The sequence below is a fragment of the Podarcis muralis genome, chromosome 10 (genome assembly GCF_964188315.1).
Source record: "Podarcis muralis chromosome 10, rPodMur119.hap1.1, whole genome shotgun sequence".
NCBI classification, from domain to species: Eukaryota; Metazoa; Chordata; class Lepidosauria; order Squamata; family Lacertidae; genus Podarcis; species Podarcis muralis.
Window position 1 is genome coordinate 40,861,174 of NC_135664.1, and position 26,305 is coordinate 40,887,478.

Below are 26,305 nucleotides of genomic sequence, written 5' to 3' on the forward strand. Positions count from 1 at the left end.
TAATATAAATATTGCCAGATTTGTCTTTATGACTGTGCCCTGCCTCCCATGGGTTCCAATGAAGTTGGGAGACAGACCTGAGCTGCTGATAAGTTTTAATGCTAATGGTGAGCAGCAACTATTCTTTGCTTGCCCTAGAAGCCTTTAGTGCAATTTGAAATCTGTTTTGCACCAGGCAGACATATATCCGATTGAGACTGCAGAACTCCACAGATTTCCCTGTAAGTCCCACTAAACTTCGTGGGACTTTTCTGAGTAGACAAGTATAGAACTGTGCTTTAGATCTGCCTAGCTCCACCATTTTCCATTTAAAGCTTGAGGCCTCACACACTTATACCTTTTCTCCTGTGCCTTCTGGGCTTAGATCTGTGCTTTAAAGCTCCGTGTGAGAGTGCTTTTCCTTTTTTGCCATGCCACTTCCCCCAGAAAACCCACTGTTTAACGCTGAATACGAACAACTGGAAATTGAGGTATTCAGTGGATTGCCAATTGCCTCAATTCAGCAGTAACTAGTGAGTTTTCGTGGGGAAAGCACCAGGGCAAAAAGAAAAGGAAAAAAGTGCTAGGATGCAGAGCTTTAAAGCATGGGCTTCTGCCTAGAAAAGTGGCACAAAGGGAAGTCTTGATGAGCCCTCAGAAACAGCAGGCTTTTGGGGGCCCAGCATTATGTTCAGAACCTGTAATACTGACCTGAAAGTGGCCATTTGTGAACAAAGTAACTTCAGAAGGAAACACCAACACGAAACCCCAGGAAACAAGGAATCGAAAAGTTTGATTCTATTCACTTGGGCTCCAACATAATGCTCAATCATAGGGCTTACTCTCAAGTAAGTGTGAATAACAAACAATGTAACAATTCTCTGTCCTGGACTGTGGCTGTGAATGTCTACAGAATGGAAAGGTGAATCTATTTGCCTCCAGAAACTTTTCCACATGTAGCTTTATGGTATCGGGAGTTATGAAGAACACAGGAAAGGGGCACACCTTACAATAATATAAATTACCATGTTCTTTCATTAGGTTAGTCAAAAGACCTATAAAAAAGAGTGTAGCAAATAAAGATTATTTTGGAACTTTTTAATGAACTCTGCAACCTCTTATAAAACCATAACATCAGCTATCCAGTTATGTATGCAGAAACATTATATGTCAATATTTATTTTTGCTACGATATTTTAAAGGTAACGCTCCAACTTGCTATGTACTTTCAACAGCGACTGATGTGGTCCTAGCATCCAATCCCCCACTAAATGGGTTGGCCAGTTTTGTTTTGCTTTTCAGCCAGTGGGCAGAAAAACACGCGGGTAAAGCCATTTCTCCCCACTAAGTCGTCATTGATTGTTATTATCATCATAATCATTAACATATTTTGTGCTGAGCTGGAATTCTGGACTCACCAAAAACTTCACTCTGTAACCCCAAAAGTCCTGCTCAGACATCTATGCACTGCTCATCCCTGAAGGAGTCTAAGGAGAAATTGCCATTAACTGAGTGACTCGCAGCTGAAAGGAAAGAACAATTCTGTTTTATAAACACATTATGAAGAGAGTCTAAAAATACCATGGGAGAGAGAATAATGAAGAGGAAATTTCTGCAGGCTTTTTGAATCTTAAGAATTTTCAGAGAGAGATGGGAGTGATATCCTAGGGATGAGGGAAACATGTTTCGTACTTTTGTCACCCAGCCTTCCATTTTGGCATCTGTCTTGCTGAAATGAGAACAGCCCTGCTTTGACTGGATATAATGATGTTTTTTACTAAGGGCAAAGTTTAGCCAGACAGATAGATAAGACACTTGGCCATTTGGATGAAGCAATCAAATGTACACGCCAAATGAACAGATCTATAGACTTTGAACAAAGCTCTCCTCGCTCAGACCCATCCCTCCACTCCACTGTAGCAAATGAATCAGGGCCTAGTTAGTGGCTAAAGCTTGGGGATTGAGTCATATGACCTTGCTTGTATTCCTGGCTCTGCCTTGGCAAGGTGACTTTGGCAAGAAACTTACATCAGTGTGTGTGCTTTTTTTGCTTTATAAAGTGAAGGTAACTCCCATACCTGTTTTAATCTGTACCACGCTTTCGTAGAAATGCAAAGCATTTCAGCATGTTTATTCTGGTTTTCCTTATCTAGGGAACATCCTGTAATATTCCTGATTGATCGGTGGAACTTGATAAAGAAATACTACAATGACACGGTTTTGCCCTGCCCTGCAGTTGCATGATCTGCAGAAGCAGAGGCAAGCCAAGCTAATTTGGCATGCCGGAGAAATTCAGTCTCTGCATAAAATACCAGGCTATTGCCTGGAGCTAACTAGGGCTGGGTGCCTTTGTCCACCCAGTGACCCTGTTTTGCATGCCTCCAGGTAAAAGCAGCCGCTCCTGGAAAGAGTGTCCATATGCATGCCAGCTTCTATTCAAAGATATCAGAGCAGATAGCAACAACAATGGCCTTCAGGCTGCTCTGAGAGTTGCGTCCAGTGGGAAGAAAAGCAGCAGTTTGTTGCAACAAGTGGAGCGAATATTTCCATTTCCGTTCCTTTTGGAATTTGGTGACAAGCATACCAAAACAAATGACAGTAATTTAAAGTGACCAGAGGGTCATATGGGAGAAATTGCAGGAGAAAAGGGCATTTGGAGAGGAATGCCACGTCTACATTCTTTATAAAGGCATTATCAGAATCCCCAATGCTCTTGGGAAAGGATTGTAGCTCAGTGAGAGACCAGACCATTGGCTTTGCATGAAGGAAGTCCAAATTGCAATCTCTGGCTTCTCCACTTAAGGCTGGCAGAGATCTCTTCCTGAAATTCTGGAGAGTCACTGCCACTCAATGTAGACAATACTGGACTAGAGGGTCCCACCCAATTGTCCCACCCAATATAAGGCAGCTTCCTATGTCAAAGGGAGCCAATGTGTTTTCCAGATTATGTTGAACTAAAACTCCCATCACCCTGGCCAGCATGGCCAATGGTGAGGGATGACGGGAGTTTTAAAAAACATTTCATGTTATTTATGTTGATCAAAACTATATAATGCAATAACATATAATAAAACAGGGGGGGAAACAATTAAGTGAAACATACAAAAAAGGAGGAGGTACAAATTTGGGTCACTGCATTCACCATCCTTTGGAAGACTAATAATTATTGGTCTGGAAGGGTTATAACATGTCCTCTCCAATCCCCTTAACTTTTTTAGTATCAGAATATTGCCCAAGGGCATCTTGTGATATTTTCATGTTCAAAGCTGGAGCGTCTCCAATAATTCCATAGTGCCATATTTGAACATGGTTATCATCATTCACATATAAAAGAAGCCTTGGCCACATAGCTGAAAATGAGTCTGTTTGTTGTTGTTTTCCTCTACTGTCCTTCAATTTGTGAGTTAATTTTTCATCTATAGCTACAGACCAGATTTGACTTGTTCCACAAATCCCTCTAAATATTTCAATTTTATTTTATTTTACAATAACCATCCTGGCATCCTGGCACTTTCCTTATCGTAAAAAACCCCAACCCTGACCTTTTGGGGAAGTGGGTTTGTTGTGCAAGACCTCTCAGTCAACTCTATTTTTTCTCTCAACCTGAATTTGCCAGTATGTAATTGAATCCCACTGAAATATAGCAATAGTCTGGAAGTGCTCTCTAGCTCCAAAAAAACAACAAAATTTCAGCCTTTCCTCATAGAAAATTTGCTCCAACCCCTTTTCTCACCTTAGTTTCCCTTTCCAGCACCATTTCCACTTCTGTGGCATTTCCTTTTGAATCGTTTTAATGATTTCCTGTCGTTCAAATGCTTTCCTTTCATTAACCGGAGGCTTGCCATCTAGCTTTTTAGCACCAATGGAACAGGCACATAATTGGATCCCTGTGGGAATTCAGACAGGACTACCTAATGTTTGCTTTTCACCCTCCAATTGGGAATATAGTATCAAAGGGGCAAAACAAACAGGATTTGGTTGTAGTTGAGTTACGTTGGACGGAGCCAACTCATGTTTTACTTCAGGCCTTGACCCACATTTGATCAGAATAAGTTCCCCAAATATTAGGAATTGTGGGTCCTGAAATTCCAAGAGAGCAGAAGAGACTTTTTATGTACGCAGTGGCAGCTGCTCAGATGTTGTTAGGCCAGAGATGGAAAGAGATAAAGTCCCTACCAGAGAAGAATGGCAAACTAAGTTGTTGGACTATGCTGAAATGGCAAAACTGACTGGAAAGCTCAAGAACCAGGAAGACCAAAACTTCAGTAAGGAGTGGGAGAAATTTATAAATTACTTAGAAGATCACTGTAAGTAGTTGAAAGCACTAGTAGGATTGAAATAATACTTGGAATGTAACGAGAACTATGGATATAATGGAGTTATAAAAGAACTTGGAATATTGGAATAAGATGCAGTAGAAAAGGCTTAACAATAGAACCCATGGAGGGGAAGGTGGGAAGTCCAGAGATTCAGAGGAATCTGTTGATTGTGGAAGCGTTGTGGTATGATTATAATTTTAATTTTGTAAAACAAAACAAAAAATATTATTATTATTTTGGGGGGAAGAACCAGTTCCCCAAAGGTGACCTTTTTAAGCCCTCAGCCATAGTAAATTGAAACCAAAGCTAATGGTGTCCTTTGCGGCAGGCTCAATTGCACACCATTCACGGATGAGACTTCTTATATATGTGACAACCTACTATAGGCTACATTTGTGTCTAAGTAACTATGTTTGTTACGGTCAGAAGCACAACAATTACTCATCCAACTAAAAATGGAGCATTGTTTGAGTGACAGCTGCTCTCTGGCTTCCTGCAAGGATCTTTGTGTGCTGTTACTAGCACCATGCAAGGGTGAGCATTCATCATTAACGGAAGCACATTGCTTAGATACCATCGGGTTATATATCCTAGAAATACCCCAGAAGGCAGCATGTTAATTACCTATCAGAGATACCAGCTACTAGTATAGAAAAAATATATACCGTATTTTTCCATGTATAACACGCCCCCATGTATAAGACACCCCCTATTTGGGGGGACTCAAAATTAAGAAAATGCACTATGCACTATCCGTGTATAAGACAACCCCTTATTTTAAACTATTTAAAATATAGTCTTATACACAGAAAAATACAGTATTTCTCTCACAAAGCATGGGAGGGCAAATCAAGCTACCAAACTGTAATATTGAAAATGTGGATTGAGTGGAAGAAGCAGTCACATGATTGCACCACCATTACTTCTGAGGGTGCTTCTAGACTGAGGGTGCTTCTAGACTATTTATTACTATTATTAGTAGATCTGAAACATATACAGCAGAATTAATACACAATAATTAATTGTTTTGATAGAATTTCAGGGTATACAATTAACTGATCAAAATCTGAATCAATGTCAGTGGGTAATTGTAGTTCACCTACTTTGTATACTAGCTGGTGATTTTGTTGGTGCCTAGAGGTCTTAACCTACCTTGGCCTTTTAGCTCCGAGAGACATTTCTCAAATTATTAAATTGAATTTGAATAGGTTGATAAAGGAGGTTTCTAGTTACTTGGAAAGACAGGCATCACTTAAATTCAATATTTGGGATAAGGTTAATACACTTAAGATGACTATTCTTCATATACATACCTGGCGCAGTTTTGAGTGATAAGAATTCTAATGGTTTGAATGGCAATTTTGCACACAGCAAACATATGTACACTTCCCTCAAGTATGTGCCAAGGCTATGCTTAAACTTGTAATTCCTGCAGAATTCATTCATGAGGAAAACCATACAAGCTTATCAGTTAATTATTGTCTGAAACATAACGCGCCTGGGCAGTTTAGGCTCCATGTTGAGTTGGCAAGTTTACATGCCAAACTGCTTTACGCTATTCACTGTAAGCTTTCTAACCTAATGGGTGGGATTTTAAATACTTTTGGAGTCTTCAGCTCTTACGACAGATGGGGGAAATGCAAGGTTACAGAGTTAACTGAAACCCTAACTAAAATTTAAATCATCCATACTGTATTTCTTTAGTCATTTGTTCATCCCACATCTCACTTTTCAGTGCATTTCCTCGACAGTTTCTAAACTGCAATTAAAAAATAAATAAAAAATTGTTGCACTATCATTAAAGTGCCCTGTCACTCACTTTAATTGCACCAACCTAAATTTACAGTATACACTTGAATCCCTTTTGCAGAACAGTGACAGTCTGAAGGGCACCCTATTTCCCTTCACATTCAGAATAATTCGTTGCTTGGGTGATATTTTTGATGCATTAAGTAACCTAGAAGCTTGGCTGACAAACACTTTTTTCCCCAGTTAATGGTTTAAACAGCCAAATAGACAGACCTCCTACTGTGTGCTCAAAAATTACTGGTGTGAGGAGAAAGCCAAATGCTCTGACTAGCTCTGGTGTACCTAATGTGAAAGAAATGTAATTAAGTTCCATCTTAATTAAGTTCACGATAACGCAGAGCTTGTAGAAAACAGGTTTTTGGGATGGATTCAATGTTGGCAGGAAGTTATCTCCCTTCTGGCAAAAACAGACATTTTTTACTATAATTTACATTTTCATTCTTTTTGTTAGCAGACTAAAATTGCCCAATTGCTGGGATGGGCCCTTAATACTGCTTCCTAATTAGATTTGATTGCACTGGTCGGGCTTATGAATAGGTGCTGTGGACCAAAAACAATCCACACTCTATAGGTTGTATCCAACTAAGGTGGACCCATTGAAATGGATGAACCTATGCCCATCAATTCCAGTGAGCCTACTCTGAGTAGAAGTAACACTGGATTCATTCCTGTATCACTTTTTGGAAGAAAGTAGTTTCTGCAGCCTTAGAAAGACCTGTATGATGGCTGCTGGATCCTCTGCTCCAGGAAATGTTTCAGTCACCTCAGCAGGTACAGATGGTACAACTCCATCATTGACTGGAGTCCCTTGATCACCCTAAGAGGACTAAAAATAAGTGTCAACACTAGTTATTATATTTAACCATCAGGGAAAGCAGCCTCACCATACCAATCTTCATAGAAGCAGGCTAGTCCTATTGTGAACCATGTGGCTCAGATGGGCCCGGAGGAATGGAGGACAGTGCGCACCCACACCTCCAGCGCTTGTAGTGCACCCACCACCACCGTAGCAGCAAGCGGCTGGCTAGCTACTACTACCACCAATTCTCCTTCCTGTTTTCTCACCTGCATGCTGCTAACAAAACACCCTGGGTGCTCCATGTCCCACTCTGAGGAAGGGGTTGTTCCTCAGGGCGAGGCATCGCAGACAATGCTGCCGGAGAGTGGCTGCGTTGCTGGGTGTTTACTGCAACAGCAGGCAAATGACTATTTAAAATTAGCTTAAAACTTGGATGTTATCTGCATGCACCGTCACATCAATACACATCTAGAGGGAGTCATAATCCCCTTCTATGCTGTGTCGCTGGAGGTGCACATATGCATCCATTGGGCAATGGAGATAGCAATGCGGAAAGAAAGAAAGAAAGAAAGAAAGAAAGAAAGAAAGAAAGAAAGAAAGAAAGGCTGTTATCCTAACAATCTGGATGTCAGGGAGCTTTGGACTGCTAATCTCTCAAAATTTAAATAAAACTTCATAAAGGGTCAGAAAACACCATTTTTAATGCCTAAGCATACAGTCTTAAAACCTGTGTCTGGAGGCCAAGTATGAGATTCCCAAATAAGGAGACCATGTTAGGAACTGATGCAACTAGTTGGGCTCAAAGATTGTTTTCCAATGCTACATGACAAAGTCCTTGAGAGCCTGTTAAGCAACCTATTTGTGAAATGTCCCTGGATTATCTCAGTGCTCATAAATCTAATTTGGCCACCAAGGTTCCAAAACTGCTTTTACCCAGCAAAGGTAATTTCTATTTACCTCAGTGGAAGTCAGTCCGGGCTCATGTTTCCCAATGAAATAAGTTAAAATGAAACCAGGGAGTGTCACACTCATTAATAAACAGTTTCTGATAGTCAGGAATCAGAGGAAGAAGTTAAGAACCACCTGGCCATGGATCCAAGGTTGATACTCAGCTTGGGACCTAAGAACCCATCCATTTTGCCAGCTGAGTCCATATATTTTACTTGTTATTACCCCATCATAGTGGCTGGAAGTGTATCAATGCCTTCCAGGGATTGGCTGATCCTGCCTGTGAAAATCACTCCACTCATATTAAGCCGGGTGACCTAAAGAAATGTATGCAACAACCACAGTAAGAGTAGGTTTGATTTACCTTCTAAATGTGGCCAAAGTTCTTAAAGCTGAGGAAAATGTGCCAAAGTCTTACCAGGTCGCGGTGTGGCATAGTGGTTAGGGTGCTGGATTAGGATCTAAGAGACCAACTTTCAAATCCCTACACAGCCGTGAAGCTCACTGTGTGTCTTCAAATCACTTTCTCTCTCTCTGTCTAACCTAGCTGTCAGGCAGGTCTGGAGTAAGACTTCTAGTGACCCTAAGCACTTAAAAGTTAATGAAGGCTGACTCAACAAAGCATGCCCATTTCCATACACCATGGAGAAAATGAATCAAGACTGTCCTGACACATTATTTGTGCTGCTTTCAATGCTGTGATCTCTGGGTGCCTAGAACACTGAAGAAAAAACTCTTTGACCGCCAACAGGTACACACTAGGAACTTATTCTAAACTTTTTTCACCTTTTCATTGCAGAGGACCAAGCATGTCCACATCTAAACCCAGTGAGAAGATAGCACAGGTCCATTCAGTGGTACATAATTGTATTTCCAGCATGGGTTTGGTTTTGGACATCTTTTTCCACCCCTGACATCAAGTGTTTGAGAGTACTGAATTGTAATATGTGTATCTTAGTATTAAATGGAGTACCCAGAGTGATGTATAATTGCAGTCAGGATACTGAGGTAACTGCTGGGACCAGAACAAAGAAGTATCTGGAATGCTCAGAGTATTGTTATTATTATTATTTTACATATAAAATGCAACGCTAGCACCTGTTTTAAGCCGAGCCTTAGATGTGCTGCCAATAGTCCTTGGAGAAGGTTGCTTGTTGCCTGGAGCTCACACATGAGTTATCAACTGAAGATCTCCTCAGCATTAGTAGAAGGAAATGATTAGTCAAGGTGCATTCACAGCTGTTTTAGCAGTTTGCTTAACTGCCTGAGGATGAACAACAGCCTGAATCTCCACCCACTGCTGTGACTCTCAAATCAATCATTCCAAGCAAAGGCTCTTCAAGTGCATTGCCAAATTTCCAACACTGTGTACAGGAAACAATGCCACACACCCGGGAGGTGCAAATGGGCAGCTTCCTGGTTATGATGAGCTGGAACTGACAAGTAAATACAGAACAATGAGGAGGAGGAGGAGGAAGAAGAAGAAGAAGAAGAGTAGTTTGGATTTGATATCCCGCCTTTCACTCCCTTTAAGGAGTCTCAAAGCGGCTAACATTCTCCTTTCCCTTCCTCCCCCACAACAAACACTCTGTGAGGTGAGTGGGGCTGAGAGACTTCAAAGAAGTGTGACTAGCCCAAGGTCACCCAGCAGCTGCATGTGGAGGAGCGGAGATGCGGACCCGGTTCCCCAGATTACGAGACTCTTAACCACTACACCACACTGGCTCTCAACCATTAGTGTTGTGTCCTCTGCATGCAAAATGTGGAACCGTTGGCCTATACTATGATTTATGTAATTGGTCAAATTTGCATCTCACCACCACCACCACCCCATTCTCTCAATGAGTTCCCTGAGGTCTTCTGGCTTCACAGTGATCCTATAAGGTAAGTTCTAAGCTGAGACAAAGTGACTTACTCAAGCCCACCCATTGAGCTTTATGGTTCAACAAGGGTCAAAGGGTGGGCATTCCGCTGTCCAAGTCCAACACTCCAGCCACACTTCCTCTATAGGCAGAAATTAAATATTAGGAGCAATGAAGGACAGAGCACTGGGAACATCTTAGAATCATAGAGCTGGAAAGGGAAATGGGAGTTCATACAGCCCAAATTCCCCTCCCTGCACAATGCAGGATGCAACAATGGCGTCCTTGGCAGATGGCTGATCCTTCCTGAAATACTTGTAGCAGAGAGCCTATTCCACCAGCTCCTCGAGGCAGACTGCCCCATTGTCTTATATAATTAGGACATGTCTTCTAATGCTTATCTGCTTTCCTGCCATTTCTACCCATTGGTACTACCTAGACCTGAACCAAACTTTCTAAGAAGGCACTTCCTCGAAACAAGAAAGTACTGTGCATGCATCTCCAAGCAAACTCAAGGTCAACAAAAAACCAGGCCTTGGCAGAGAAAGTTGTCACTCGTATCCATAGGTTCACCCTGTGATAATGGAGAATAGACAGATACTGCATTTATTTAAAATACATATGGGAAAATAGACACATATTCAACAAGAAAAACACTGGTCCTCTCCATGCTTTTTTTTTGCAAGCCTCACCTGCCTGTTGTTCCTGAATGAGGAAGTCTGTGTTTACTTTTCATTCCACTATCTAGAACTCCATTTCTAACGCAACACTGAAAAGGAAGTGCCATGAAATTTCTGTCTGGGTGGAAAAGGTGTGTGCTTCCTCCTTCCGCTTTGCTTCTAGTAACCTATTTCTCATCTTTTCTGGTAACTGTAATATGAGATTTTTATCAGCATCAGATAAAGGAAAAGGAGAAAGGCAGAAACAGCAATGTACCTTTACAGGTATAAATAGGTAATTGCAAGGATGTTGAGCATTGAGAACTAGATTGTCTGGGTGCTCTTATTTCCTTTCAGCAACATAGACGAAAGTACAGGGAGGAAGGTCCTCATAGCTTCTAAAGACCAAAGTCAATTTGTTTGCAGCAAGTAACCAATTGAAATATGAAATGAAATTAATAAAATTCCCTTCTAAGTTTACATTGCAGAAAATTGGGCCATGAATTGTTCATCTTGATGCAAGAGTTGAGATAACTTTCCTTTAGGAAAAGCTTTAGTTGCAACAAGATCACATGTTCAAAATACTCCATTATATATCATTATTAAGAAAATATAAATTATCTAGCCGCTTAATGTATCAGTTGTGATATACTGTGCTATCTAGAATGCGTTTGTGTGAAAAGCAAATTTTGTTCATGTTGATACCATATTGTGATTCTAAAAAAAGAATAGATGTGGAACACTCTCATTGTGTCAATGCAATGTGTGATTGGCAACTTACGCAGCTCTTCATTAAAAAAAAGGTCCCCCCATCCTTTTTAAAGCAGCCAGCACTAGAATGATCTGCAGCCATAGGTACGTGATGTGTTAGAACAAGATGGGGTGGCCCAGCCTGTTTTGCTACCTGAGGTGAAACAGGAAGGTGCCTTCATGCCTCTGAAGTCCCCTCACCAAAGCCTCCTTTACCTGGGTCGTACAGCGGATTCTGGTGAGATCTCATGAGATCTTACAGAGCTTTTCGGAAGACATCTTTGAGCGCACAAGATCTCATGAGATTTCCACAAGCTGTCACAAGACAGCTTGTTGGAAGCCACCACTGTTTCTCTGCCAGCAGCAAAGGTGGTGAGGCAAACATGGTGCCTATGGGGACATTGCCTCTCAAGGTTCTGCCTCAGCCCACATCCCTGATATCTCCCAGCTCTTTCAGGAAAGTCCACAGTCATCTTTCAGTTTCTAAAAGTACAGCTCTAATCAATTTTCTTTGTCACCTTCTCCAGTTTCAGGGAGATGAGAGTGAATCTGCTAACCGCTGTCTGGGTGAGCTATTTGCTGACTGGGTTATGGGTGACATTTGCTTCCAAAGCCTTTGGGCAGCAGTTCAGCGCTTCTCTGTTGTGAACATAAGAAGCTGCTGTATGCCATTCAGCCTTCTAGCTCAGGATTGCCTCTTCTGACAGGCCGCAGCTCTGCAGGGTCTCAGGCAAATATCTTTGCCAGTCCTGATACCAGAGATCCTTTTAAAACTGGAGATGCCAAGGAGTGATTCTGGAACAAATCCATCGCTCAGTGGTAGAGCAAATGATTTGCATGTGAAAAGTTCCAAGTTCAATCCCTGGTACCTTCAGGTAGGGTTGGCAAAAATTCCTGCATGAGCTTCTGCCAGGCAGTGTCAAAAACACTAAGCCGGGTGGACCTCTGCTCAGACTTGGAACAAGGTTGTGTTGCCATGACCTTCTGCATACAAAGTATGCAAGCTGCATCCTCTCTCTGCACCAGCCCTATTGGGCTGATCATCCAAACCAAGGACTAATTTCTAAAGGCCTCTGCAGACTCTCAGGCAAGAGAGACCTGTGCCCGTCCCACAGCCTGATGGGGCGTGGGGGATGGAAGAGGTACTGATATAGAATCAAGTTGCACATGTGTAGTAAAGAGACAGGGCAAACATGTCAGCTGAGCAGAGGTTAATATTTTTCAAACATACTTCCCGCACCAGGCGCACTAGAAAATGGTTAATTAAAAAGCTGCAAACTAAGGGAACCTCACCACCTCTTTCCCTTCCATTGCTACCTACCTTGCAATGGAGGCTGCCTCCTGTTTAATATTCCCTTGCTAGCCTCTCTCCCCCAGATACGCAGTGCTTTGCATATAAAGTACACGGAATGCACAGCTGCATCTCCGGATGCAGGGAATGGGGCTGAGAGTCCTCCAAAAGGATCAAATTTAATCTGAGGAGCCAAATTCTGTATCATGTGCAAGCCATGAAATTATTCTGTGCTGACTTTTCAGCCTGTGCTGGGAAAGACGTATGGATCCAGAAATGGCCTCCACAGTTGCTTACGGATTCACTATTAAGACGGTGTTCATGGAAGACAATCTTACTTGGCTACAAGTGATCGCCGAAGAAGAAGAAGAAGAAGAAGAAGAAGAAGAAGAAGAAGAAGAAGAAGAAGAAGAAGAAGTGTCCTTGACACCTCTTCAATTTGTCCGTAAGATCATTGCCACCTAGCATTTCTATGGCAGTATGGCAGGGTTCCTGTACATTTAACAGTCGTTCAACAGAAAGGGGTTACAATGGTGTAGCTTTCTGCATCAGTACATCATCTCCATACAAGATGACAGTTCACCCCCAGGATGGAGAACCTTTGGCCTTCCAGGTCCCCCATCTCTGCTTTGGCTGCTGGTGTTCTCTGCATCATGCCGCTGTTAAAGGGGACAAGCACCCTGATGGAACATTTAAAAGGCAGTGCTCCCCCCCCCCCAAGAGTCCTCAAGCCCAAAGCTGTCTAAATATGTATAGATGAACTTTTACCTCAGATGCCATGTGATAAATGGATCCTTAATATTTCCCGTCTTAAGCAGATAACCGCAATATCTGTTAAAATGTCACTCACAAACGTTCCAGCATGCCTGGAATCCAAGACAGTGAACTATTTAGAGTTTGCATATACAGTTTATACAGTGAGTTGTATGTTTAATATAATGATTGTGCTCACTTCTCCCTATCACTCCCTCCAGTAAAGCTGTTTTATGGTACTCAGTTGTTTATATTCCAGATATGGGGATGACATATTATTCTGCAGAGTTTTCAGGATATTTATTTTTCTACTTTTCAAGAGAAGACTTTATAATAAGTTTCATGGGCTTAATGTTTACAGCCCTGCCCACTTAGTCATATTAAATTAATAAAGTCTAGGAAACCGTTGAAGCTTTTCAAGTCCTCCTCAGTTAGCGAACAAGACTCAACAGTTTTAAAAGGGCCCACCATGCACTCTGGTGCTTTTCCTGTCTCGCCTTAGGAAGAAGAACAGAGTTGTTAACACCTGTTCTCACCCAGCAGTTTGGCATTTGAAACTGACTGCACTGTGTTAAATTTAAGCTTGACTGTCAAAACCTTCCAGCATAATCACTTGCTTAACTGGGCCCCAATTCCCAAGTACAATAACGAATCTTTCTTGCTAGCAGGCTTGATCGCTGAAGAACTGGAAGTATTTGCCTTCAGACTTTGTAAATTCTAGTGCATGTTAGCTGTGCATCTGTGGCCGTGATTCTCAGATAATTCCCTCAGCAGAAATCAGCAGGCTGGGATTGCAGTCCTCAAATGACAATTTCTCCCCAAATGTTTAAAATATTCATTATTTGGGGTAGGTTAGGGTATTCTGAAAATGAATATGCAATATTCAAACCTTATATTTTTTACAAAAGGGATTTACATATTGATGTCCAGTTTCCAAACATTAAGCCACAGAATGAAATTATTTGGGCATCAACCTTGTACAGTTCTGTTGACCTATCTCAGGAAGAATGTGGCTACATCATACACTCTTCTCTTCACCAAAATTCTGAAATGGGTACATGTTGCACAAATATGTGTATATTAGCTTGCTTTTCATAACTCTGCTTCAGATGGGTATATGAAATTGCCTTATATTGAGTCAGATCACAGGTATACCAATCCCATTTCTATTCACCAGGGATGAGGAACCGGTGGCCCTGCAAAATACAGCTCCCTTCATTCCTGACTTTTGGCCATGCTGCCTGGGGAAGAGGGAAGTTGGAATCTCACAACATCTGTCCATCTCACAAGCGGTCCATCTCTGCTATTCACTGTGATTGACAGCAGGATCTGGCCCACTGTCCTTTACTTGCCCCGCACCCAGAGATTATTGGGGATCAGTGCCAGATTCACGTATAAACTAAACAAGCTATAGTTTAGGGCCCAACTCTCATGGGGGGCCCCTAAAAAATTAAAGGAAAAAAATTAGATGTACATTTGCAAAATATAAGATAAAAAACAAATAAAATAAAACCTACATACATCAACAGTGTTTTGCTGCCAATGTGTTTGCATTATGAAGTTTGTTATGAATAAAAAATGATTTTAAGTTAGAGCTTAATAATTATTTCACTATTAATATACTTCTTACAAGGGACGCGGGTGGCACTGTAGTCTAAGCCACAGAGCCTAGGGCTTGCTGACCAGAAGGTGGACGGTTTGAATCCCCGCGATGGGTGAGGTCTTGTTGCTCCTGCCAACCTAGCAATTCGAAAGCACGTCAAAGTGCAAGTAGATAAATAGGAACCACTTCGGTGGGAAGGTAAACAGTGTTTCCGCGTGCTGCTCTGGTTTCGCCAGAAAGCGGCTTAGTCATGCTGGCCACATGACCTGGAAGCTGTACACCGGCTCCCTTGGCCAATAAAGCGAGATGAGCGCCACAACCCCAGAGTCGTCCGCAACTGGTCAGGGGCCCCTTTACCTGTATACTTCTTCTTAATTGTATTTCACTATTAATATGCTTCTTTTTAATTTCAGTATTTCAGTTCAACAATTACTTTGATAAAATACATATTTTGTTATTTGCAAATGGCTTTCGATACCTATTAGGCCCATAAATTACCATATAGCACATATTCAACACAAAAAACAAAAAAAAAACAATTTGTTGTTGAATAAGGACAGCTGGACATATAAAGGGCCCCATTACCTTCAGTAGCTGAGGGCCTCATCAAACCTAAATCCGGCCGTGTTGGGGATAGCAGCTATTAAAATTGGAACTTGCAAACTTCAAATCCCTCATAGTTTTCTGGGTATGCCCAGTGCTCCTGCCAGCTAGCAAAGGAAATTTTGCTCTACATGTCCTTTCTGACTCTGCCAAAGCAGGACCAAAAATGTCTGTAGCAACATTTCAAATAGGTTGGGAGTTACTCTTTTTAATAATAATAAGAAGAAGAAGAAGCAGATGAGCTGCTGCATTCTCTTGAGGACCAGTGTCCTGGCAAAGAACCAATCAGAACACATTGCACTCTGTCTTACCTCTTCCTCACTTGGCACCAGAGGGCAAAATAATACATAAAGTCAGTTTTAAAAATAGTAGGTTTCTTACACAAGGTGACCTATTTACAAATACAGATAAATATAAAATGTTCATCATCATCATTTGGCCTATTCCTTCTTGATGTAACAAAGCTATATAAGAGCACAGAACATGCTGTCTCCATTTTAGCAAAGTGACTCAAATAAGAAAGCCACAAAAGAACAACGAAGAAGCGTGCAGTTAGATCCAAACAGCCTGCAGCAAGATAACTCTGAAAAGAGATTGCAATCAGTTTTGCACGGGCTGTGGTAAACTGGAGAAGATGAAAGGAGGAAAACTGTTAAAGCAGAGATCAATGTAACTTGTGATACAAATGAAACAGGAGCCCTTGGCATCTTGAGACACAGGATATATCTTTGCCAATTGGGAACTACTAAACTGTATGTGAATCTGGACTTGTATATCCATGACATATATATTTAAATATACACCTTCCCTTTTCTCTCTCAACAATTCTTAAAAGGCATGAGACAAACTGTATCACATAAGATGTTCTCCAGTGGCGCAGTGGGTTAGTGAGTCTAGCTCTTAACCAGAAGGTTGGTGGTTCAAGCCCATCCAGGGATGGCTGTGGTCAAGATTCCAACTCTATGATTCCATAAGAAGCCTAGGTCTGGGTTTCCCAAACTGGTCCACAGCCTACTAATGGCCCTTGAGCTTCATTCAGGTGGTCTGCAGCATATCTGCAGATTTGGGAATGAAAATGGGAGGCAGCATATTCATCACATTACGGTAAATAGTTATACTGCTTTGAATTGTACTTTTATTGGCTCCTTGTGCTCCAAAATCTTCTCTGCTTTTGTGCTGTAAGCTACAAACAGAATTGCAACGGACTTTGCACACATTGGCTTATTTGTGTGCAGACTTCCTGCTGTGTTCTGTGCACCATAGCTTGGGACAATTCCCACTCCTTCTCTTCCCCTTCTATTCTTCCCCAATACACTTCATTACAGTGAATCGAAAGGAAGGAAGGAAGGAAGGAAGGAAGGAAGGAAGGAAGGAAGGAAGGAAGGAAGGAAGGAAGGAAAAGAAAGAAAGAAAGAAAGAAAGAAAGAAAGAAAGAAAGAAAGAAAGAAAGAAAGAAAGAAGGGAAGGAAGGTCCAGTGCTATTTTTCTAGAAAAAGAGGTGTCAGAACTCACCATAAACGCCACCCTCATTCTCTTAGAACAGCAATAGCACCCCTGAGAGGTGCCGGAACTGAGTGCCGGTGAGTTCCAGCTGGAAAAAAAGTCCTGGAAAGGTCTATAAACCAGGAACAGAGGAGGTCTACTTTTTCCGTTGTTCCAGTCTGCCCTCTTCCACCTAATCCTGATTTGTTCAGCTCATTTGAACTGGTTTTCTCCCTGCCAACTCTGATAGAGAAAGACAGCCAGAGAGACAGGAAGAAAATTGCAGTTTAAAGGAGTAATAACAAGTTGTTTTCAATCTAAGCACTGAAATCACCCATATAAGTACAGTATAGAATGCAAATGTGTAGTAATACCTTGTTCATATAGATCAGTAGTAGGGAACCTCTGTCTCACAGGCCAATCTTGGCCTGCGATTGGTTCAGTTTGGTCTGTGAGGCCGTTTCCCCAAGACATGGCATTGGGGAAGTTATTGATTCCAACTTCAATACAGTGGTACCTCGAGTTATGAACTTAATTCGTTCCTGAGGTCCGTTCTTAACCCGAAACCGTTCTTAACCTGAAGCACGCTTTTGCTAATGGGGCCTCCTGCTGCCGCCACGCTGGTGGCAGTGCACGATTTCCATTCTCATCCTGTGGCAAAGTTCACAACCCGAGGTACTACTTCTGGGTTAGCGGAGTTTGTAACCTGAAGTGTTTGTAACCCGAAGCGTTTGTAACCCGAGGTATAACCCACTGTACTGTTTGCACCTGCAAAAGTTTCAGACTAGACATCCTACTTTGTTGCCAATTGGTGCATGTCCCATGACTTCCTATTGAAAGTCTGCATCTTTTCCTACCACAAATGCAAGAGTACCCCTTGTTGAGAAGCACCCCTTAAATTCAGTTTTTGCACCTGAGAAGGAAATTCTATTTTGGCCTGTACATAACCTTGCCAAAAAAGTGAATTGCAACATTATTGATTGCTGGCTTTTTTCACTGTAAATTTTTTGCCATCATCCCTTATCATCTGTATGTTTAATGTTTACAAAAGAGCACCAGACTTCTTCTGGAAGTTATAAACCAAAATATAGTCATCTAAAATGCCACTCCTTCACGCCTTCCTTCCTTCCTTCCTTCCTTCCTTCCTTCCTTCCTTCCTTCCTTCCTTCCCTCCTTCTCTTCCCCACAATAACTAATTGAGTACAGTAGTTTCAATGATCTAAGGCTCCCACTTGAAAAGCCACACAGATAAGTTCACCTCTCTCCAACACATACCTGGACAGCAGAATGACGATGCATTTTTAGAAGCCATTTCTCAAAGATTTAGGAGAAGCTTTCTGACTGGAAGCCATCTGAGTGGAAATGATGTAGCTTTACAAACAAACAAACAAATAAGGGGGGAACCCACAAGATAAGAATCAGGCCAAAGCAATTAAAGATGTACTGTTCAGCAAGCTTCTAGTTTATGTTCTCTTTAAAGCTCTACAGTGGATTATTTCACTAATATCTGGTTTCACTTACAGCGATACAAAACAAGCTTTAATTGCATGCACCTCAGTAGAAAAAGGAAGCGTCAACTGATCCAGAAATCCTCATTCTCACAGTAATCGGGTAACTGCCTTTGGAAATGATACAATTTCTGCTGGCCAGGCTTCAGTTTTCACCTGAGAGGGGGAAAGGCCTTTTGCAAGCAGTCTTTTAAACAAACTTGAGTGACCTTCTGTGTATGCGGGTTTAATACTCTGTCCTTTAAGTTGTCAATTTGCTTTCCACTCAAGATATTGAGACTGCGGAGCCTTGAGACAAAATTTCCCAACCGTCACTGCTGTGGCCTTTATCTCTGACCTAAGGTGCTTTCCAGATGACATGGCTGACCCTACCATTAGGCAGAGTGAGCCAATTGTCTTAGGTAGCAGCAGGGGCAGACATGCCACCTCCCCAAAGGCAGGAATGGGGGGCATCAGGCTTTGGGAAGGAGGTGCAAGGCTCTGGCAGAATCCTAGAGCCCTCCTACCTCCTTCCCAAAGGTGGGCACGTGCTAACTAGGCTTTGGGAAGTAGGTGGGAAGGTGACCCTTTGCCCCTTGTGGCTTGCCCCCCCCCCCCGTGCTGCCCTAAATCCACCTCCGGTAGCAGAAGGAGGGTGGGGCAGCAGAGGCAACCTCCCACCCCTAGCTATTCCCCTCTGTTGGAGATCAGAGCTGGATGTGTGCCATAGACCTCTTCTGGCCTCATTTCTGATTGAGGAGCAGCCATAGCTCAGTACAGTGGTACCTCTGGTTATGAACTTACGGTAATTCGTTCTGGAGGTCCATTCTTAACCTGAAACTGTTCTTAACCTGAAGCACTACTTTAGTTAATGGGGCCTCCTGCTTCCGCCGCGCTGCCGGAGCACGATTTCTGTTCTCATCCTGAAGCAAAGTTCTTAACCCGAGATACTATTTCAGTCTGTAACCTGAAGCGTCTGTAACCTGAAGCGTATGTAACCCGAGGTACCACTGTATTTCATGCACTTAACTTGCAGGGGGTCTGTGGTTCCATCCTTGGCATCTTCAGACAATGGAACTCAGGTAGCAAGTGATGTGAAACACACAGTAAGGAAGCTGCCTTATAGTGGGTCAATCCATCAGTCCCTCTAACTCAGTATTGTCGACACTGACTGGCAGCAGCTCCCTAGCATTTCAGACAGGGGCCAGTCCCAGCCCTACTTGGAGATGCTGAACATTGAACTTGGGACCTTCTGCATACTAAGCAGATACTATCCCACGAAGCTATGGCTCTTCATCATTAGAGCCTGAAGCTGCAGCTGACAGGAACAGGGCACTGGGGGTGAAGTTAGCTTGTGTGGCCTCCCTCTGTGCATTCTTGGCAAACATCTGAACAGAGCTAGAAACGCATTCCAAAGTATAGCAGAGATTATTTGAACACATATCTTCTGCATTCTGGTGCCCTTGTTTTCAGAGCAGAAGGAGTGTGCTGGGGAAACCCAGTCAGATGGGTGGGGTATAAATTATTATTATTATTATTATTATTATTATTATTATTATTATTATTATTATTATTTCAATTGGGGTTTAAACCACTTGTTACATTAAGTGAGTGAAATCAATTAACGTGACAGCACCCCTGATTTTTGCATTTCAGTATATTAGTTGCTTCCATGCAATTAACTTGCTATGTGAGAAAATGATGATTCTCTGTCCTTCACTCATGTTTGCTGGTCCAAGCTAGTCTCCCAAAGAAATATGCAGCTAACCACTCTTGTTTCAGCTGCAACCCTTTGAGTTCAGTGAGGTTGTCTGGTATAATTGAGATGGGAGTTTGGTCCAAATAATCTCCATTCTACTATCACGGGCTTCAACATACTCAGCATTGCAACAGGATCTGCTCAAAGGGCAGAGTGCATGGAGTGCAAATTTTGTCCCTGCCAGATAAGCAGTCGTGAAATCAAGCCACCGCTTACTCAACAACTGTGAGAACAGTAGGAGAAAGCAGCTTAGGAAACATTGTCGTCTCTGCAGCCTGTACTCTAGCCTTTCCTGCGATGATAACAGGGAACAGGTAATTCTCATTCTGCAAATGTGACTTTAGGGGCTCCAATTTTATTTATATGTATACAGTGGAACCTGAGTTTTCAATCGTCTTGGAAGTCGAACGCTTCAAATTTCAAATGCCAAAAACCCAGAAGTAACTGTTCTGGTTTTTGAATGATTTTCAGAAGCCGAACGTGCAACACAGCTTCCATATTGAGTTTCCCTATTGCAGTGGTGTCCAAACTTTTTCAAAGAGGGCAAGGTTTGATGAAGTGAACATGCATGAAGGCTGGCCTATACATAAATCCGGCACTGTGTCAAGAAGGCGGCTGCCCCTCTGCCATCGCCATCGCTGCAGCATCAACGTCCCAAACATGTACTGTAGTATTTATTTATTTAGCCACACACCCCGGCCGACCAGATTGGTCGACCCACAGAGTGATGCAACCGGGGACTCCCTAATGGGGGGGGCTAGCCACACCCCCAGAGGGGGGAGCTCATGACGAGCCCGCAAAAAGGAAATGGCTTTGGTGGGCAGGCGCTTGGGGACTGCAAGAGATTGCTTTTTCAAAATTGGCTGGGAGGCTGTTTGAAACCAGCCTGGGGGCCGCAATTAGGCCCCAGGCCGGACTTTGGACATGCCTGCCCTATTGTATTGAGGCTTCTGTATTGAGTTTTTGGTTTTCCAACATTTCAGAAGGCAAACGATCTACTGGAACGGATTATGTTCAAAAACCAAAGTTCAACTGTATTTCTCAAAGGAGATGATGTTTTTTTTCAGCCTTGAATGCACTACATGCAAAAGATCTAAAGGCATTTTCACAATTGTCATTCATAAGTGTCCACAATGCACAAAAGCAGCAGGGACTGCCGGTAAACCGAGGGGAATCCCATCTCCTGCAATTCTAAGGTGCATCATTAACTGAGAGCCTCATGTCCCTTTAACAATGTTTCATCAATTAACTATTGTAAGAGTTGTGCCATATTGCTTCACAGGGACAAAAGTAAATATAACCCATGTGTAATTGCGGCAAGAGAACCTGCACGTTCATTGTCTTAGTAGAAAACCAAACTGAACAGGGAGTAGGAGGTAGGGCAGTAACCAAAGGCACCTGAAGGCTGCAATCCTACACTCACAACCCTGGGACGATATTTGAGTAGACCCATGCAGGATTGAACTAGAAACCACAATTAGATGCTAAGTGTAAGCTGGCACATACTGAGGAGCATATAATGGACTGAATGTTATTTATTTCATTGGTAATGCTGGTTACTTTTAATTATTGATCATTTATTACATCTCTATCGTGTCTTCAACCACAAAACTCAAGGTGTCACACATGGTATTCCCAGGTGGTCTCACATCCAGAAATTGACCAAAGCCAGGTTACAGCAAGGTACTTACCTCATGTTATATTCAGGCAATATATATATGCTCAATTCAGGCACCCCAGTTGTTGGGAATGGAAGTTGCTTGTGCTTGAGGCAAGGTTCGTGCTAAGGTTCTGGGAGGAGAAAATCTTGGCACATGCTCAAGTTCCTGTGTCTCCTCAGAAGAACCATTTTATATTTATGAATTTTTTCTTAATACATGTATATCCCACCTTTCCCTCAAGGAGGCTGGTATAGCAATAGCATGTGTGGTTCTCTCCTCCTTATGTTCTCCTCACCATGACCTTATGAGGTAGGTTGTGCTGAGAGTCACCCAGTGAGCTTTGTGGCAGAATGAGGATTTGAACCCTGGCCTTCCATGCTCTGGTCAGACATGCTAACCACATACCGCGCATTGGTTTTGCAAACGCTTTGCAAAGTGCTTCTCTGTAGCACAAAGCACCTCTTCTCCATTTCCTATCAAGGGAGTCCACCTGAGAGTGCCATTATTATATACCTTTAGGTGCCAGGCCAAAACTTTCCTCTATAACCAGGCCTTTGGCCTTTAACTGAGACCTTTTAGAAGTGGATGGGGTGTTTTTAATACAATGGTACCTCGGGTTAAGTACTTAATTCGTTCCGGAGGTCCGTACTTAACCTGAAACTGTTCTTAACCTGAAGCACCACTTTAGCGAATGGGGCCTCCTGCTGCCGCCGCGCCGTCAGAGCCCGATTTCTGTTCTTATCCTGAAGCAAAGTTCTTAACCTGAAGCACTATTTCTGGCTTAGTGGAGTGTGTAACCTGAAGTGTATGTAACCTGAAGCGTATGTAACCCGAGGTAGCACTGTAATGTGTTTCCCTTTCCTTGTGGTTTTAATATATCTGAATGGGGTTTATTGTCTGTTTCGTTCTAAGTTGCTTTGGGTGGCCCCGGGCAAGATAAAGTGACTGAGAAATTCAATTTTAAAAAACGATCAAATAAATAAATGTGCCAGGGCTGAGGTGGTTTGGCCACAGGTTGTAAGAGTGTGGAATGAGTGCTGTTGAACAAATATCCCGCTTGTGGGCTTCCTACAGGCGTCTGCTTGGCCACTGTGAGAACAGGATGCTGGACTAGTTAAACCTATGGCCTCATCCAACAAGGTTTCTGTGATGTTAATGTGGCATTTGCACTGCTTCTCTGCCCATGACTCTACCCTGTCAGTTTTTCTGCTGGAAGGGTGTTCCAGCAGTATATTTGGTTTAAAGGCACCACCAGGGATGCAGTGTGTGTGTGTGTGTGTGTGTGTGTGTGTGTGTTTAAACTATTGTTGTGTATTCTAACATCAGAATAATCTACAAGCAAAACATCCAGTTCTTTGCAATGAAAACCCACCTCAGGGGAAACTGAACACCACTCAGCACAGGCAGAGTCTTGTTTTAAAGGCATATTGTCTCTGGAATGTATTCCTACAAGACCTTGCCCTGGAAAAACAACAGGTTTGAAGCAGAAAATCTTGTTCTTGCAAAGACAAATGCTTAACATGGTGATGATAGCCATGCTGTGTGGTGCTGGCATCTCATAGAGATAGAGTCTACCAATAACACTTTTTTTTTGGGGGGGGGAATAACACCTCAGGGTGTTTTGACAAGCAAACACAGCTCAGGGGATAGGGTTACACCCCTGTTCTCCATATCACAGTCCCATTTCAAATGGGGAGAAGGACTTATTTATTTTTTAGAAATAGAAAGACATGTGGACAGTCCTAATCATGATACAGTATAAACATTAAACATAATTTGGTCTTGACAAAGAAGAAGGCTGAATAGTACTTTAATATTTTCCAGGATGGAAAAAAAGAGTGAACAAGCTTCAGCACCATGAGGTTTCTACTACATTCCCTTTCTACAGGCTAGGATTTCTGTAGTCCATTCCTATCTTGTTAAGGCTTGTTACACCATCACTTCCGAAGCCAGAAGCAGATTCCATATCTGATCAGGTATTGGTTGTGAAAGTGGTAAGCTGCTACCTGATACATTGAATGAATTCTGTGTTTTACCATCATGGTGTAGTTTTCAGATGAAAGTGACCACAACTGTTTCATACAATGATGCAGAATAATTACATAACAGGGAAGTTTGGTAAATTGTCTCTATTTCTAATTTATTATATTAAAACTAACAGCTTGGAAACCCAGCCAGATGGGTGGGGTATAAATATATTATTATTATTATTATTATGCTTGGGAGTAGATATAACACAGTTTAATTTATGTGTCTTGCCAATGGGCTGCAGCATACACTGTTACTTAGCTTTAATGTAATTGGTTCAAAATACATTTAACATGCAAAGGAAACGTATGGTAAACATAAGTGCGACAAAAAATAGACAAGCATATGTGAAACTCACAATAAGCATGAAATGGTTGAGTGAAATTGATTTGTTGATCTCTGTTACTTGATGGATTCTAAACCAGCAGAAACAGTCCTGAGAATATTAAATATAGTTTTCTTTGCAAGAAACTGCTTTCATTTTCTCTCTCTCTCATTGCAACTTTAACTTTGCAGGCAGGAGTCTAGTGAACTGATACTGATTCTAAACACTTGGCACAGAATTTATGGGTCCTTGAAAATGAGCCGGACTCCCAAGTGGTATGTTTCAGATTGAAGTGCCACAAACCAACTGTACTTGAGAACTAAAATTGACAGCAGACTTCAGCTTCAGTTTTGACACACCAGAAGCAAACATTTCCCTATGAAAGTCCATGTTTTTAGAATTAAACTTGTTGCCTTCTATGATCTGCCACATTTTTGCTGCCATTCAACAAGTACTGCATAGGTAATCTTGTAAGGATGGCTTAAGACATGCACCTGTGGATTCAATCCTAATGACATTTAACAAGGAGTTAACTCCACGAAATTCAGTAGGACTTACTTTGGGGTAGGCAAGCTTAGGATTGCAGCCTCTGTTAACTCGTAAGGCTTAAAATGAACATTTTGTGTGTATTCTGAATTGATTATTTCTTGGAATCCAGGCCCTGGATAAATTTCAAGAATAGCATATGACAGAAATGCAAGGTCAAAGGCAGAAAAGGTGCCACGGAGATGTTACTGCATATCCAAAACATGGACTGTTTATTATACAGAAGTTGCACCACATTCTATTTTACATCACTTGGAGTATGGACAAACAGCCTGGGATCTAGTTTCTGTCACTGGAGAACATTTACATGAGCATTCATCACTGTCAGGACAGGAGATAACTGGACGCTACAACCTCATGGCAGTCATACATACATAATGAAAGTTAGGGTACCAGGATTTCAAACCAGGACAACCCAGAGACCCAGGACAACCCATATATATATATATATATATATATATATATGCTTTCGTAGATTTTCACGGGTACAGGAATGCAGGTTTTGGTGTCCTCGGGTATCTTCCCGTGTAAAAGTTGGGGTGTCTAGGCGACGTTTCGACGAGATCTCACTCGTCATCTTCAGGCAGGTGCTTTCGGCTTCTTGTTACTGGAACAGAGCAGGATCTCAGTGTTTGAGTTCCTATAAATACTGTTGAGGAGGTGTGGCCTCCAATGTTTTGGGCAGAGAGGAAGTTCCTAGGCTAGTGTGCCTTTTCTTCTTTTGTTCCTTAATTGCTTGAGGGATATCTTGAGTGATTTCTTGAGTGATATCCTGAGTACCACTTAGGTGGGTCATTAGGTGTGGATTAGTTGCTAAAGCCTTTGTGTCTTGACCTCTTGAACTTTGTGAAGAGTTTTTCTGAGAAGATGGGTGTACTACATTTAGTTGTGCTCTGGCTTGGCTTCGTGTATAGGGGCGAGCTGTGGTTTTGTGGCCTGTGCCAGCCAGATCTGTGTAGGGATTGCAGGGGGGTGCAGCATCCGGAGGTGCCACCATGGTTTGGCTACTGGATGGTGTCTGTAATTTATCTGTGGAGAGGGTCTGGGTTTGGGTCACACACACCAACCGCTACTTACATGCACAATCACACCACCACCCTGCACAAATAAACTCCGTAGCCAAGACTCTCATCTCCAGAACCAAACGCCTGGCTGACAAAGACCACTTGACAACTGAGTTACAGAATCTCTCAAATGTGTTAATTGCCAATGGATACCAGCAAAACAGGGTTACGAAGCTAATCCAAAAAGAAACACCCCCCAAAAACCAAGACACAGAAGAAAACAATGGCATGGCCCTCCTTCCTTATATCAAGGGCACTACAGATAAAATTAGCAAAATCCTCCATAAACACAATATCAAAACAGCCTTTTGCGCCAACCAAAAAATAGCCAATATCCTCAGAAACCCCAAGGATAAAATCCAGTTGGAAAACCAAGGGGTCTATGAAATACCCTGCAAAGTCTGCCCAGCCACGTACATTGGACAAACAAACAGACGAATAAATGCACGTATCGCAGAACACAAGAATGCCGTCAAAAAAGAAGAAAAAACTTCCTCTCTCTTCCAACACATGAAAGAAACAGGACACGAAATTAATTTTGCAGATTCCAAATTGCTCTCTAACATGGAACATCACCA

At 42.2% G+C, this 26,305-nt stretch overlaps 1 long non-coding RNA gene across 3 annotated transcripts in view; it reads left to right on the plus strand.

Annotated features, from left to right (window-relative positions):
- LOC114605861 (uncharacterized) overlaps positions 1 to 25,092 on the plus strand; it is a 76,542-nt gene extending 51,450 nt beyond the window's left edge. Inside the window, exons 3-4 of one of the 3 annotated variants that reach the window (XR_003708675.2) lie at positions 23,589 to 23,740; positions 24,309 to 25,092. This is a non-coding gene — a long non-coding RNA (uncharacterized LOC114605861). Of the gene's footprint in view, positions 1 to 12,661; positions 16,739 to 23,588; positions 23,741 to 24,308 lie in introns of those variants that run through there. The other 2 variants (XR_003708678.2, XR_003708676.2) reach the window with 2 other exon arrangements.
- The last annotated feature ends 1,213 nt before the right edge of the window (positions 25,093 to 26,305 follow it).